The following is a 15,218-nucleotide window of genomic DNA, read 5'->3' on the forward strand; positions in this document are numbered from 1 at the left end:
AGCAATAATACTAAAAAGTACAGCCTTCTTATGATGTAGGATACAGACATGTTGCTTGTTTTCCTGCTAAATTACTAATAAATTAACTTACATTTATGTACAGATTAGTCATGCATTACTTAAGATTACTTACACCTTAATGAAACTGACTTGCAGTTGAATTATTTCTTTGTTTCCAGGTAAAAGTCTGACTTGTTACTCACTTATTCCAGTGTACCTACCTGTTAGTATAATTACATTCTATTTTCAAACAAAATACATTGAAATTCCATTTAATTACAGGGTTCCACACCGTATTACATAATTTCTCAAATGCTAATCCTTTTTTAGAAGACGCCCTCTGAGTATTAATCATTGGATTTCCCAGCTTAATTCAGGTTCAATTCAGGTGTTCGTTCATGAAAAATCCTCAAGGGGACATCACAATCCCAGAATCTGGACTCTTTTATGCTTATGCTTTCGGATGGGAACGACATGGTGAAAATCAGACTGAGGGAAACTACTGGTTAATAAAATACTGTAGTTCATACAAAGCAAATGGTTTTTGGAAATATTAACTTTGGGACACATTTGGAGAAAGATTTATTGACCTGTATTTTCCTAATCGCAAAAAAGTTTCTACTTAGATGTAAAGATTTCCCTCATAAATCAGTGCTAAACTATCTTTGGCTCCACTTTCTTTTAACCACAGAGCCCCTCTTAAATATCTCACATCTTCTTTTTCATTACCTCTCTTTTATTTGCTTTCTTCTTCTTCTGGGATTTTTATCAGCTACAATAAATATCTTCTTTTGATTTTCTTCTTGTCATAAGCCATCATCTTCTCACTGACCCCTCCGTCTCCGCACTCTCCACATACAGCCTCTCTCAATCTATCTAACCTTATCTTAATCTCACCATCTTTTCTCTCTGTCTGTTTACTTGTCCCTTGAGAATCTGCTTCCACTGCTGTTTCTCTCACCCTCCCACTGTTTGGTTTGGACTTGCTCTGCTTTGCTGAAAATTCACAGAAGCAAATGCCCAAGGGCACACACACACACACACACACACACACACACACACACACACACACACACACACACACACACACACACACACACAAAGTCTTAAAAGTGTTATACCAAACACCGAGTTAGTATTCGATAGGGATCTATGCACCTGGGGAAAATGCAGAATGTTTTAGGGTATTGGCAGAAAATCAGACGTATTAAGCTTCATATTTGTGATCATGAGATTCAGTCATAGTGAATATATTACATCTTTTTTTCCTGGTGTCTAGCAGGGGAAGATGTGTGGGAGAAAATCAGGGGACTGAGTGCACAGTTCTTCAGCCCACGTAACTTTCTTTGCTTGCTGAGTCTCATTCAAGGCAGCGCACATACCTGAAGCACTAAAACATCTCCGTATATCCAGCGCCCTTGTGGAAATATCCAGTAATTATTACCGTGATTCATGGGTTTCGACACATACTTAACGAAGGTGTGTGGGCTTAGCGTTGTGCCACTAGGTTAAACCCAGGGCTTTCAGGGTCACAGAGGCAGTATACTTCATAAAAGAGTGTGTCACCATGGTAACTCATGCTGCAGACCTAACCTGCTTTGGTGCGGGTTAAGTGTGAGATAAGAAACCACTATATATAAACCCTGCTGGAAAATTGCTTCATTCCTAGAAGACCCCATGAACCTCAGTGCACGGATAAGAGGGCCTTTAGATTTTTGAGGCCACTTCAACACTTTGACTCTCCCTGACAAGGATCAATGAGAGGCAGACATTTTCCACAGTGGGAGCTTTATATCTTGCTTTGTTTTACCTGCTTTCAGCGAGCAATTTTAAAGCAATTTCATTGTCCTATAGGTCTCCATATAATCACCGTTGTTGGCTATTTTCTGACTTGCTGAACTTATAAATATTTCCATTTGTAAAGGTGTTGGAAGCAAGTTATGAATAAATCCAAATGGTAATCATATATAGTATTATCTATGGATCTTATACTTAGATGTCGTACCTGTGCTAACATGATTAGTGCCTCAGTGCTGTCTCTCAGTTTTGATATAATTTCTCAATATCAGCCAACTCTTTTGTCTGCCCGTTGTACATGCCATGCAGGGGCCTGTCCTGTCATGATGGTTCCTTTGGCATGTTTAGGAGCTTTGTGTCAGAGACCTCTATTCGCCTACAGGGTGTAGGTGAATAGAAGTTAATGGCCTGGATCTTCAGGGGACTACTCAAGACTTGTTTACTCTCTGCAGTTTGCAAGTGAAAGGAGAGGTTCTATTTAAAAACAATCAGACCTGATTCTCGTATCAAACACTCCACTCTAGGATATATTTGCTACATTCTAATATCTACACCACTTGTAGATTATTCTTCTTATGGTAGAATTATTTATTCCAATCATCTTTATTGAGACTCGGCATGTTGAACTGTTGTTGGAAAAGAGACCCTGAATGTTACAGGGTGTCATTAGTGAAGGAGGTAAATTTGAACCTTTGATTCTAAGAAAGGTCTATCTACAAGCTTTAAAAATGTAGGTATATACTCCCTTTTTAATGTGACTGGGTGGGTTTTTTCACCTAAATCACGACAAGACCTAAAAAAATCTAAATGTCATGAAATGTCACGTGTTATTTCTTTTCGTATGTCAGCTTTATCTGCACTTTTTGAAAGAAGGTTTAAATGTTTGCTCTTACAGATATATGTCCAAATAAAGTTATAGGTTGAAATAGTTTTTTAAGGTCTATGAAAGTATATTTTAAAAGCAGTTACACTGCACATATATCGCATTTTCAAAAGCTCACATACATAGCTGCACATTGCTAATCTGAATGAAAGTGAACAACACAGAGTCTTACGGGCTTGTGAAAACGTGTTCAACATGTTTCACTGCCAGTGATTCTGAGTTCATGTCAGAGCCACGGTCTTTTGACACTTTCTTTAGTCATTATTTCATTTAAATTCTTTATTACTTCTTTCCAAACTATCATCCTCATTTCTAGCACCCAGTGATTTATTTCCATTAGTGGGGGTTTGGTCAAATTACTACTCACAAATAGATCCCCTGCTCAACAGAGACATAAATATCATAACTCCCATAAAAAACTGTAAGTGATGCATAGCGCTTGATGCACTGATACTGGTGTTGAGCACAAGCAAAGCACCAGTCTTAATGGTCATTTATACAGTTCCATCAAGAGTCAGATCCATTAAGATCTGAATGACTGTGTATGTCATAGCAAATAAAATATGCATGCAGCAAACACAGTGGAGGAAATAATTATTTGATCCCCTGCTGAATTTGTAAGTTCACTCACTTGCAAAGAAATGAACAGTCTCTCATTTTTATGGGAGTTTCATTTTAATGCAGAGAGAAAGAATATCAACAAAAAATCTGGAGAAAAAGAAATTAGATAAAAGTTTTGAATTGATTTGCATGTTTTTGAGCGAAATAAGTAATTGATCTGCTACAACACAGCCAGCATTCTGGCTCCCAGCACTGGCTGTGCACCAATACAGCTCACAGATTCCAGTCAATATCATTCAATTGATTACTCAATTTAGATACTTCTGATCACAACTCGTTTTGTGTTATCTTTACAGCCCTGGTTTCAGATCCAGTCCCTGACCTTTTTTGGAGTTTGCATAATCTTCCTGTGTCTGCATGGATTCACTCCAGCTACTCCAGACATGTCCTCCAAACACATCAGGTTAATTAGTGATTGTAAACTGACCATAGATGTGAATGCTTAATTAGCTCTCTTAATATTTATATTTAGAATCTTAAAATGTTTAACTTTGTCACAGTTTCAAGGAGTACAGACCATATTATTAGATATTTTATCTCTGTTCGGGCCCAGCACCTCCTGATCAGGATGATTTTCTAGGTGTCATCCAGGATGAAAAGTTTTTAAAATTACTGGTTCCTTGGAGCCTGCTGTCCAGGCAACCAAAGCCATGTTAACAAGTCCCATGATCAAGAGGCGGGACTAATCAAATTTGACTTGGAAGACCATTCCAGTTTCTTCTTATCAAGATTAGCAGGAAAAACACCTGGACAACATCCAGGTAGGTAGTACTGGGCAAGTCCCCTCACCCACATTGGCTCCAGCTGACCACCACATACCTATTGGGTAAAACCCAAAGGATTAGGGATTAGGACATTTTTTATGAGAGAGCTGAGGCAGACTTCCTGTATAGGGGTTTTGCAGGCCCTGCAGATTGACAGTGTGATAAATGATAAAGCAGTTCCCAGACAGGCAGAAGGCAAAATATTAGGGAATGTGTGGGATCAGACAGGTGTTGGTGCTTGAAATGGAGCAATGCTGTGTGTGAAAATAGGAAGCAGGATGACAAAACACAGGCATGCTATAAACACACAAATACAAACAAATACACCCCCTCCCGTCCAGTGTGTCAGTGGGACCGAACGCCTTACTATATCTTAAAGTGAGCAGTGCCATATTCCCACATTACACGATGGGAGTCAAGCACCAATTTCCCCTTGTTAGTCACCGGGCGGTTAGCCAGAATCCCTCCAAGGTTGGCTGAAAGTCTTGTTCCATGAACTCCTCCCACATCAGAGTTTTTGCTACAGCTACTTCGAGGGCTACACTCAGCTTTCATAGTTTTCTTACATACAACATATACATGAGCACTTTGGAAAACCTTAGTTTCAGTTTCCGAGGATTTTGATGTGATTACTGGCCAGATCTTACACACTTCAAACATATTTATTTCATTCATATTTCATGAACTGATTCTGGGCATAGGTGTGCTTTATACATAAAGGTGCTGAGACTATAGGTCATCTGCATTCATGCAGTAAAGTGATATTTACAGATCACTATCACTGTCAACTCCAGAGAGGGATTGACTTATAAATGCAGTTATGTTGGGGAGTTGGCCCTCAGGATACAGCATGTCTCAAACTGTAACATGAGGAAAATCCCAAGTCAAACTTTGAAACAATTGTTTCACACTGGGCAGGTCTGAACTTTCTGAACAGTGGTTTTTCTTTTGCCATCACTTGAGTTTGGTGTCAAAAACATTGAGACGAAAATACTGGGTGTATGGTGCTTTACTGTATGAAGGCATGATTCAGCAAAAAACAACTTTAAAGCCAAAATTCCTTCTCTCTGCTCAAACATGTTCACTGCATCTGCAACAAAAGCTGCCTCTTTGGCATTTGCTATTAACTCCATTGCATAATGCATGTTACTGACTGTTCTCCTCTTTTGGTTTATGGATGTTTGGTGTATGCTGCCATGATTAGAGGGAATTTTAAGGCCTTTGCTATAATTTTCAGTTAGATTTTCTAAGTACATCGGTAAACTCATTCAGGTGAGGATACGTTTTGCCTTGGTGTGAGTGCGAGCTGAAACATGCCAGTGCTCATTAAGTAGCTGTGAATCAGTGAGTAAAGGTATTACAATATCAGACAGGCTGCTACTTGGTTGGTGTTAAATAAAAAAGCCTGATAAATTATATTTAACTTAACCCTTTTTATTATAACATGAAAGAAAGTGGAAAAAATGAAAAGTGAGTCCTTTGGATACTCTGCATCACCTTCTACAGCCTGTCTTTGTTAGGCTCTAGTAAGCAGGTTAGCTTGCTAACTAGCTTCCAGTCTTCTTCCTTTACTGGCATGACAACCATTAAAATAAAACCTTTCTATATTATAACTCCAGAGTCTCTGCTGTCAGATCACTTTTACATTGTCTGGGTCTGTGCAGCTGCAAGACGTTCTGCTGCAACACCCCCAAAAGCCCCAGCTGTCTTCATCTCCAAGCTGTCTGAGATGCTTACCTTTGTATGTCTGACGCCCTCCACACTCCTCCTTGTGAATTTTATATTTCACATCTATACTGACTCTCACAACCACCCTTTGCTGCAGAAATGTCACTCTTAGACTGCTTTAGCATTGGTCACCATGTTTAAGACCCCAAAGATCACACACTGGAAGGATATAGCCCCTTCCGACCTGCACTATATTGACCTCGCTGTCTCTGATCATCATGCCATCTTCTTCTCTGTTACTGTTCTCCCGCCCAGTGTCAGGTGTATCATCGCATACAGGAACATAAAGTCTCTCGCAAGTCACTGGGCTTGGCTTGACCTCTGACCCTCCAGAGCACAATGTGGAAGGGCACGCCACGGTTCTGTGTTGTCTCTGTGCCTTGACTCTGTGGTCCCTTTAAAATCACAACAAATCCAAATTCATCTTCATCCTGCTCTCAATTCCCAATATGAAGGCCTTTGGTTTGGGTTAAATGCACCTTCATCCACAGAAACTATACAAAAACAAACTAGTTTATAGGTGTTATTAATGAATATGCTCAAGGCTGAAACTTCCCCTCATGTTTGCTTTCCTGTCTCAAAGTGTTCTGTTTACTGAACTTTTAAAACATTCGTTTTCACTTCATAAAAAAAAATGTATGCGTGTCCTTAATTTAAATAGATGGAATGTATTAATATAGCACTTTGCTCATCTCATCCACGATGGCTGACACTAGAATCTCGTGGCCAAGATTCCAGCTCAAGTTATGAAAGCTCAAAAGGATTTAGACAAAGACAAACCCTGATCTCAAAATAAAACAAAGACACTTGCCACATGTTGAGGAAAAAAGACATGATGAGTCTTTGTCAGCGCTGTGGTGAAAATCGCCTGAAATGCATTTGTTTTCCGGCACATTTCTTCACTCTTCTTCCAGAGAATAACGGTTTACATTTAAATGGGTCATAGCGATACAGACATTACAAAATCCTTCAAACTTAAATCAAACCACATGATTGTAACAAAACAGTGTCTCCTGCTATGAGGAAAAAAAGTAACGGGTGAACACGACACAGTCTTTTGCTCTGTCCAGTTCACCAGTCACTATATGTGGTGTAAATAGTTACGCCACATATAGTCTTCTCTGTCATTTCCATTTCTAAAGGATAGAAGTTATTAACAATCATTCAAGATCAGGTCTCTGGATAGATCAGACCTTGTGAAAATATGAGTTTCTTTTGTCTGATGCTTGGTGACATACATGTACATCCTAAACGTAATTATTTGTAATCACCAAGATCATTAACTGAAACTAAAACCAGAGGTGAAACAGCATTTAGTTAAGTAAATTGAAATAAAGTAGTAAAATAAAATAACTAAAAACTAAAAAAAAAAGTAGGAAATATTTCCTTCAAGTATCACAACTTCCTCGATGAAGCATTGATAGACACGATGTTGTGAGACTGGATGTTTACAAGTCTGCGATTCGACTGCTTTTAAAAGGTTCACTGTTTTTATTGTAATACCTGTGCTTATTTTCTTTTGCCTCTGACATATCCTCCAAACATTAATAATTAAAGTTATAAGGCGAGTAAACACGTGAGTTTAAGAAAATACCATTAGCCAATGATACGTTTAGGGGAAAACATGATATAGCTCTGCGTCCAGCTGGTGAGCTGTCCAGAGTGACCTGTCCCCCGCCTTTTGCCCCATGGTAGCTGGGAAGCTGATAAGCATAAGTGAAAGCAAATGGATGGATGTATGGATGGATGGTTGGACACATAAACACATAAGCACTCCTGCATTTGCTCAATTAGGTGGGGATTTGATATATTATCAATCAATCAATCAATGAATCACAAAAGAAGGGTAAAGCCAACCAGTTCAAAAAAGATGACTGAAAACTAAATAAACTAACTGTAAGAGTTAGTATTAAATTTGTTCCCCTGGGTTGTTTTCTTAAGAAGAGAAAACTCAGTTTGTTGGAGCAGGGCATGTCTGTTCATGTTGCTGAGTAAATATGATACCCTAAGCTGAAGTGTCTTAACAGCAGAGAATGAGGCACTGTGTGTTCCTTCATTCTGCCCGTGTGCTCTGACACCATAAAACAGAGTCAAACTAAACGCCACAGACATCTACAGTGGATCAAAGACAGCAGGGTGGTACGTATAGATAGACTTGTTTTAGCCCATGTAGTAGCTCTCTGTGCTTGGCTTTTATCTGACTCCTCTAATGTAAAAAACATTGATTTTCATGCAGGTTAAAATGATGGCTTTCTTATTTACTGAATGGAGACATGTTACTGCCTTGGTTTCTATTTTCTGGCTAGCTGCAGCAGAAGGTAAGTCTTTGTTTTGAGTTTTGAACAGTGCTTAAAAAGAAGTCCTCACGGGAACTTTTTTTTTTTAAGATAAGATAAGACTTTATTGATCCCACAACGGGGAAATTTTTGCGTCACCTCAGCTCAAGTACAGATATATGAAGGAAATACAAAAATACAATTAAGTACAATCAATGAAAAAAAGTAAGATAATACACTATATACAATGGTAGCATACACAGTATGTGATTATGGATATAGTTGGAAATAGGGAAGACATAAACTATATAGCTTGGAAGGTCATGGAAGGTCCATTATGCATGAAACAGTATAAAGACAGTATAAAAGCCTTCCACCTCCAACTGAGGTAGCAAACTTTACTCCATAATATTTGTCTCTAAGTCAGTTTCCTGTATTTCTGGTAAACTATACCAAACTGGTCTTCTTGCCAGTGAATACAATAAAAATGACCCAATAACTGAAGACGGTATTTATCAAAGGTGTGATCGACCTAATCCCATTCATGCTGTTGATATTGCGGAAAATACTTTCCTGGCATATGAAGGCATTTTGATAACCATGTCTGGGAGAAGAAGAGCATCATCTGCAGATTAGCAACTAACTTGACGGCTGACAGTTTTTACGATGTCCTGTAAAATCTGGATCGTAACATTATGTGTAGCATCCTTGGAAGTATAAGTGAATGCAACTTTTCTGCAGAGCCTCAAGAACTGACAGTAGTTAGCTAAGCTTAGCTTGATGTCGATAAAACACAGTTAAACAAAGCTAGTCTGACACATGGTAATATTCTGCAATTACAACAAAAAATAAATAAATAAATAAACTAAGTGTAAAATTGTGTCTCTGGGACATCAGCCAAGTACATTTTTGTGATCTAATATCAACATAAAGTCTCTATCATGCCTTTTAGTGACAATAATGAATATGTTAGGTTTCAGATGAACAAGATTCGAATGCAGGATTCAAAGAAAAACTCTATTCAGGTTGTCAGGAGTCCAGAACAGAAATCCAGAATGAGCCAAAACAAACATCAAGCAAGGATGGATACGCTGATGCTCTGACAAGGGCTGAAGAGAGACGACTATTTAAACACAATGAGGGCTAATCAGGGGAAGGGGACACAGCTGGAAGAAAACTAGACACAATATAGTCATAAAGACAAAACATAAGTGAAATTAAAAGTAAGATACACAAATGCACAAAGTAAAACAGAAAATACCAGGGGAATTACACACAAAGATAAGAAACCTCAAGCAGAGAAGACCCAGGGGCAGACTAGACTTATAAACTGAAATGCAAGAAAAACACAAGAAACCAGATATAAATAACTCCAAGATTAGCAATTCAAAATAATGTAAAATATTAATAATATGAAAACTCAGCTTAATGATAAAAAATCAAAAACTAGAGCTTGACATTTTATTTATTTATTTTTACAGTTTTTAGTGGGTGGATATTATCTGTTTCACATTATCAACTAACAATTAATAAATTCAAATTTTAAAAAAAATGAGAATGAGACGAGAGAAACACCCTTCAGCCATGTTATGAGTGTTGATGTTTGTCCATCAGAGGGCAATCAGCAACGTCCCTGTTAGCAGTACATGAGCGCAAGTAAATAAGTTAATACACAAAGGAAATGTTTGGAGAGTCTGTGTCTGAAAAGAAAAAGAATTACTGAATGACAAATCACCAAAAATCAGTATTTGGAACAGCTAAAAGACAATTAAAAACTATTAATAACAAAAATCAAAAGAATAAAGTAACTAAAACTAAAATTACCAGAAAAAACCCCACATTCTGTCATCCTGTGCACTCAGAGTCAGCAGCTGATTTATTAACTTAGCATCAAAACGAGGAAAATCCAGTTGTGTTTAGTAGCCATTCAACAACTCTATTCCTTCAGCTGCTTATTTTATAGTTTATAGTTTTTATTACTTTTAACAGGGACATGTAATAAAGAGGTATCTGTTCCTTATCTGTGCTAAGCTAAGCTAACAGCCTGCTGGTCTCAGCTATCCTGGTACAAACTTAAAACAAGAAAGTGGATTAAATTTAGCATTTACAAAGTCACAATCCTAAATCTTGTTTCCAGGCAATACTTCGATACATTTTCCTGAAATCCAATTAAACTCTAATCCAGACAGTGAATTCCCACTGAAGACTATTTCTAGTAAATATTTTCATTATAAATAAGCACTCTTTTAAGGATGACAATTATTAACTAATTAAAACATTGCTCCTGTTAGCATATTGAGCTAAAACATGGTAAATAGTAAATGGCCTGTATTTATATAGCGCTAGTCCCTAAGGACCCCAAAGCGCTTTACATATCCAGTCATCCACCCATTCACACACACATTCACACACTGGCTAAAAACGTTCAAGTATGTAACTTGAACAACTGATAACACTATGTCCTCTCTCTCTCTTTGGTATTTCAGCCAACCAGAAAATAGAGTTGAAGACTTTGCCCAACATCACAGCACAGCTTGGACAAAATGTGACACTGACATGTGAAACCAACTTAGATTCATCAAGTATTAAGCACTTGTCCTGGTTATTTCCTAGTAAAAATCAATCTATCTGTCAATATGATTATGGAAACACTGTGCTTGACAACAGATGTGAAGTAATAAATGGGACTTCACTCGTCCTGAAACTCATCAACGTAAGCCCAGCTGATCAGGGATCATACATGTGCAAGCTACGCTCCAAAGTGGGAACACGAGAAAATAACTCTACTGTTACAGTCCAAGGTGAGCTCACTTTAAATAGGTGGTAACAAATTTGTGATTTCTTTTTATTCATTCTAAGAGCCTTTTGTCTTTACAGAGTCTTCCACAAGTTCTCCAGAGGACATCTCCACGACTCGCGGTCAACCGGAAACTCCTGGACCTCACAAAGCAAATTCAGGGTCAGGAAATTTGGTGCAGTCGATGTATATAATGGTGGGAATCATCATAGTGAATCTTATTATGTATTGTTAATGGAACAAAAGTGTCCATTTCAGAATTTTATATGACTCATTTTTAATGTGAACAGCTATAAGTTGCAGGTGGTCATGCCCCGGAAGCTCAAAAAGAGAATTTTTGAAATTCTTAGCAAATCTTTATCTTGAGAGAAGGATTGTAAAATCACCGTTTAACTTAAATCTGGACTAATGAAGTGCTGAATGTCTTCATTTAAAAAATCACCGCACTGATTGCTGAAAACTCCCCACTTGATGGCAGCACAGCATTTTCTTTCCCTTGTCATGTGAAGCAGAGGCACAGTACACTTGAGCATTCGGCAGGAGCAGACTGAATAACTTTTATCACAAGTATCTAATTATTCCAGAAAACATGAACAGGTGAATTCACAGGCAGAAAAATCTCCACACTGCAGAAAATCCAGCTTCATTTTCACTCTTGTTTTACTGGCAGTTTGATGCTGACTGTGAAAAGGAAGGTTTGTATGTCACACCGCCACAGTCACATTTACTCAAATACTGCATAGAATTATTTGCTTGTCTGTTAAAAGTCATAATGTTATGTTATCATTTTTTATTTCCATATTACATTCAGCTCACAGTAAATGTGTAGTGATATGTACTCTAAGCTAATGTGCAGTGGATGATGTTGAGTCTTGCTTGGACACTGGATTTAGGGGGACTTGTATATAGGGTTGGAACTTTTTAACATTTTTATTATGCTACGCTTAAAAAAAACGTGAAATGCTGTAAATGTGATGAACAATGTGTAAACCTTTTGAGAATAAAGCAACTAAACACCCCCCTGGTGCATCAGCATATTTGACTTGACATACACTCCGACTGTGGGTGTACATCTGCTGCTGCGACGCACGTGTTTGCTCTGCTATCGTGTGACTGCATGCGAGAGGTTTGTTTTGTACGGGTTTCTCTGCTTGGTGGGAAAAGAAGAAAGAGCATTCTGTTTTCAAGCTTTTTATCTTAATTTCTTTTCTTCCTTCGACTTTTAGCACAAGAGCAGGAGTTTCCACTGGAATCGGATGAGTCTCAACAAATAACAAAAAGCCATTAACATAATATCAGCAGTCAGTGAGGAATGTTACATTCTGAGAAGTTACGTAAATAATAAAAAAAAGTAAATATGCTTCACAAAAACTCTCAATCCCAGGGCAGATATGTCAAAATAATAAGAGCTGATGCTGAGCAGACACGCAGCACAGATTAGTTTCAGAGGGGAGAACACAGGCAAGAGATAAAAGGCTTACTTAAGATCAATGAGACAGCAAAGCAGGCAGTAGAACTTTTCAATAAGTGCGAGTGTGTGAACACGTGCGTGTGTCTGATCAGGTACTCAGTGAATACAATCTATAGCTTTCATTTACGTCTAATTTTTCAATGGCACACTTTGGGAAATGCAAACACAGCTGTGGATCAGCATGCAGCAGCGCTGTGTGTTCTTTAATCTACAGACTGATTTTGTGGAAGGCACACAGAGGCAGAGGGAGAGTAGCTTAGGGAAGAGCCGGAGTCAAAGGGAATGGTTTCATGGAAAAAAACCCAACAACAATTCTGATGAACGCAGATTAGTGTCAAACAAACTTTAAGCATGTAAACTGCCTTATGCACTTCTCGTGAACCAGTTAGGTGCTGGTGTGTGGGAAAAAACTTAAAACTGCTCTTTCAGAGGGGTGTTCAGGCTTCACCTCACGAAAATCACACAAATGATGTTGTTTTTGTGTGCGTGTGTGTGTTTGTTTTTATAATAGAGGTACAAAGAACAATGTGTTGTTCACTTAAAAAAGTTGTAATTTTTTATTTAATGTTAATGTTTTATATTTACCCGCTGTTATTATCAGGAACATTTATATGCAAATGTATGTTCTCAGTCAGGGGAAGCTTGCTGGCATTTAGGCTGAACGTCCAGATACACAGAAAATTATAAATGTCATGTGTAGGTGCGTGTTTGCAACACGCCGCAATCCACAAAGTCAGGAATGATGATCATCAAGCGATAGATAGATAGATAGATAGATAGATAGATAGATAGATAGATAGATAGATAGATAGATAGATCAAGCATTTAAAGTACTTTTTAGTCACAGTAATTTAACATAGTAACAGCAATAACTTACTATACTATTTTTAGTAGCAGTATATAAGTTGCTGCTGCTATAAACCAAACAGTTCCTACCGCTGCAGGTTCAAGTCACTGTCAGGCATCCACAGAGTGGTTTTCAGTGACTATCTTTTCTCTTTCTGAGAGCAGCAGTCACAGTAAATTGTTAGATTAAAAAACAGCAGGCGACATGCTGGACATCTCCAACTACTCAATGAAGTAACCACCATTCATGTGCACGTTCTTTGCACCCTGTTGTCTGCAAACTCATGTGGTGGGCAGCATAATATCGGATCACAGCTGCTTGCAGAATGAAAGGGGGAAAAAGCCAGTGAAACAAATTTGCTTTTAGCAGCAGTGCTTACGGTCAGCTCCAGCAGACCTTTAGAAACTGTGAGATTACTCTTTGGGTTTGCAAAACACAACAAGATTAATTTGATTGTCTCACTATCAGGTAGAACTCAGTTTCCATGGTGATGCAAAGGCACTCAAGTCATGAGAGAAGTATATTGCTATTTCTCTAATTCGTTCCTTTTCATCCTTTGCTGCAGATGAGTGAAGCCTTCTGAAAGCCCAGCAATTACATATGCTTGAAAAGCTCTTAAATTCAAGGAGCAGTATTTGAGCAAACAAAGGTGAAGCTCATACAAGTCTGGGCATTATTTGTAAGAGGATCAGTTACATTTACTTATACAAAGTCAGGTGTAGTTTAAGAGTCAGGCTGTACACAGTACAAGGATTATGGCTTTGTATAGGGTACTCTAAACTGTATTTTCTCGAACCTGTCGACGCTTGATCTTTTATTTTCACTTTCTTGCACTTTGCTGAAAACAATCGACAGCAGTGCAATTTAAACTTTATCACATAAAATAACACTAACGGTGGAGCTGTTTGATGGGAGGTTGACCTCTTTTTGAAAGTAGTTCCCTTTCAGTGCAGTGGAGGTGAACCACCCCCTATTGATAAACATCCTTAGCTTTTCATTGGCTGGAAGTTTCACGTCTCTAAAGTGCTTTGGGTCATCTTGTGTTGTTTAAATGTGCTAAAAGCTATAAATAAAATAGACATCACAGTCATCACACTCTTGTGTGATGACTGTGTACAGTGTTCAACGTTGAACATACAGTGTTCAACGTGTATGTTTGTGGCTTTTTTCATTTCCCAAATATAATATATTTAACACAATTTAGTGGGTTACAGACTGAACTTAGAAGATCGAAACACAGTATCGATCCTGCACTTGTATCGATCTAAAACCTATACCAGTGCTGATATTGATACCACTGATACTTGGATTGATCCATCTCCATCTACTGGGGCAAAAAAAAATGTGGCCCACTTGAAACTACCAAAAGTTATAGTTCCTTATATATCCACTTGAGCCTGTCTCCTAAAGTGAGTGAATACGGAATAATTACATCAACAATTAAGGGCCTGACGACTCTGAGTGACAAGTGTGTGCTGTTTCATCCTATTCGGCTGTACTAAAAGAACCTCTGTGGAGTCCGTTATTCAGTTTTCTCTGTAATTACTTTTTGTTTTAAGCCTGTTTTATGTTAGCTAAAATGAACATCCTTCAATAATATCTCTTTTTTCATTGAATTATGGATGCACTTTACTAATCGAGCGAGCCACCTAGGCTTGCGTTGACTTGACTGTCAACATGCTCGATAAAAGCTTTGTTCGTTTTTTACTTTAGCTGATGTCTGACTTGACTGTTAGTCATATTCAGTTATTCTAACAGCAATAAATATTCGAATGCTATTTTTAAAAACAAAAACAGATTGCAATAACAAATTACCATAACTATGGTAACTGTTTCCAAAGCATTCTTGTCAAATGTTACCTGTCAGAAGGAGAAAATAAGATCCAGATGGGCAACCCAACTCCCAAATCTTCTAATTCAAATATTGTAGTGGATAGTATCTGATGTAGCAAATCTAAAAGAACTACACCCGTCAGTTTAATTCTAAAGTCATTAATAACTTGAACCAAAGCTGTTTTTTTTTCTTTGGGGGGG

The 15,218-nt window shown here is 38.0% G+C and overlaps 1 long non-coding RNA gene across 1 annotated transcript; it reads left to right on the forward strand.

Moving 5' to 3' along the window:
* The first annotated feature begins 7,800 nt into the window (after positions 1-7,800).
* Positions 7,801-11,885, forward strand: LOC106633614. Its single transcript, XR_001336967.2, has 4 exons — positions 7,801-7,932; positions 8,030-8,111; positions 10,556-10,870; positions 10,947-11,885. It is a non-coding gene; the product is annotated as an uncharacterized LOC106633614 (long non-coding RNA).
* Positions 11,886-15,218: the final 3,333 nt, after the last annotated feature.

This window comes from Haplochromis burtoni, unplaced genomic scaffold, assembly GCF_018398535.1.
Source record: "Haplochromis burtoni strain Fernald_Lab_line unplaced genomic scaffold, NCSU_Asbu1 Contig_294, whole genome shotgun sequence".
In the NCBI taxonomy this organism is placed as follows: Eukaryota; Metazoa; Chordata; class Actinopteri; order Cichliformes; family Cichlidae; genus Haplochromis; species Haplochromis burtoni.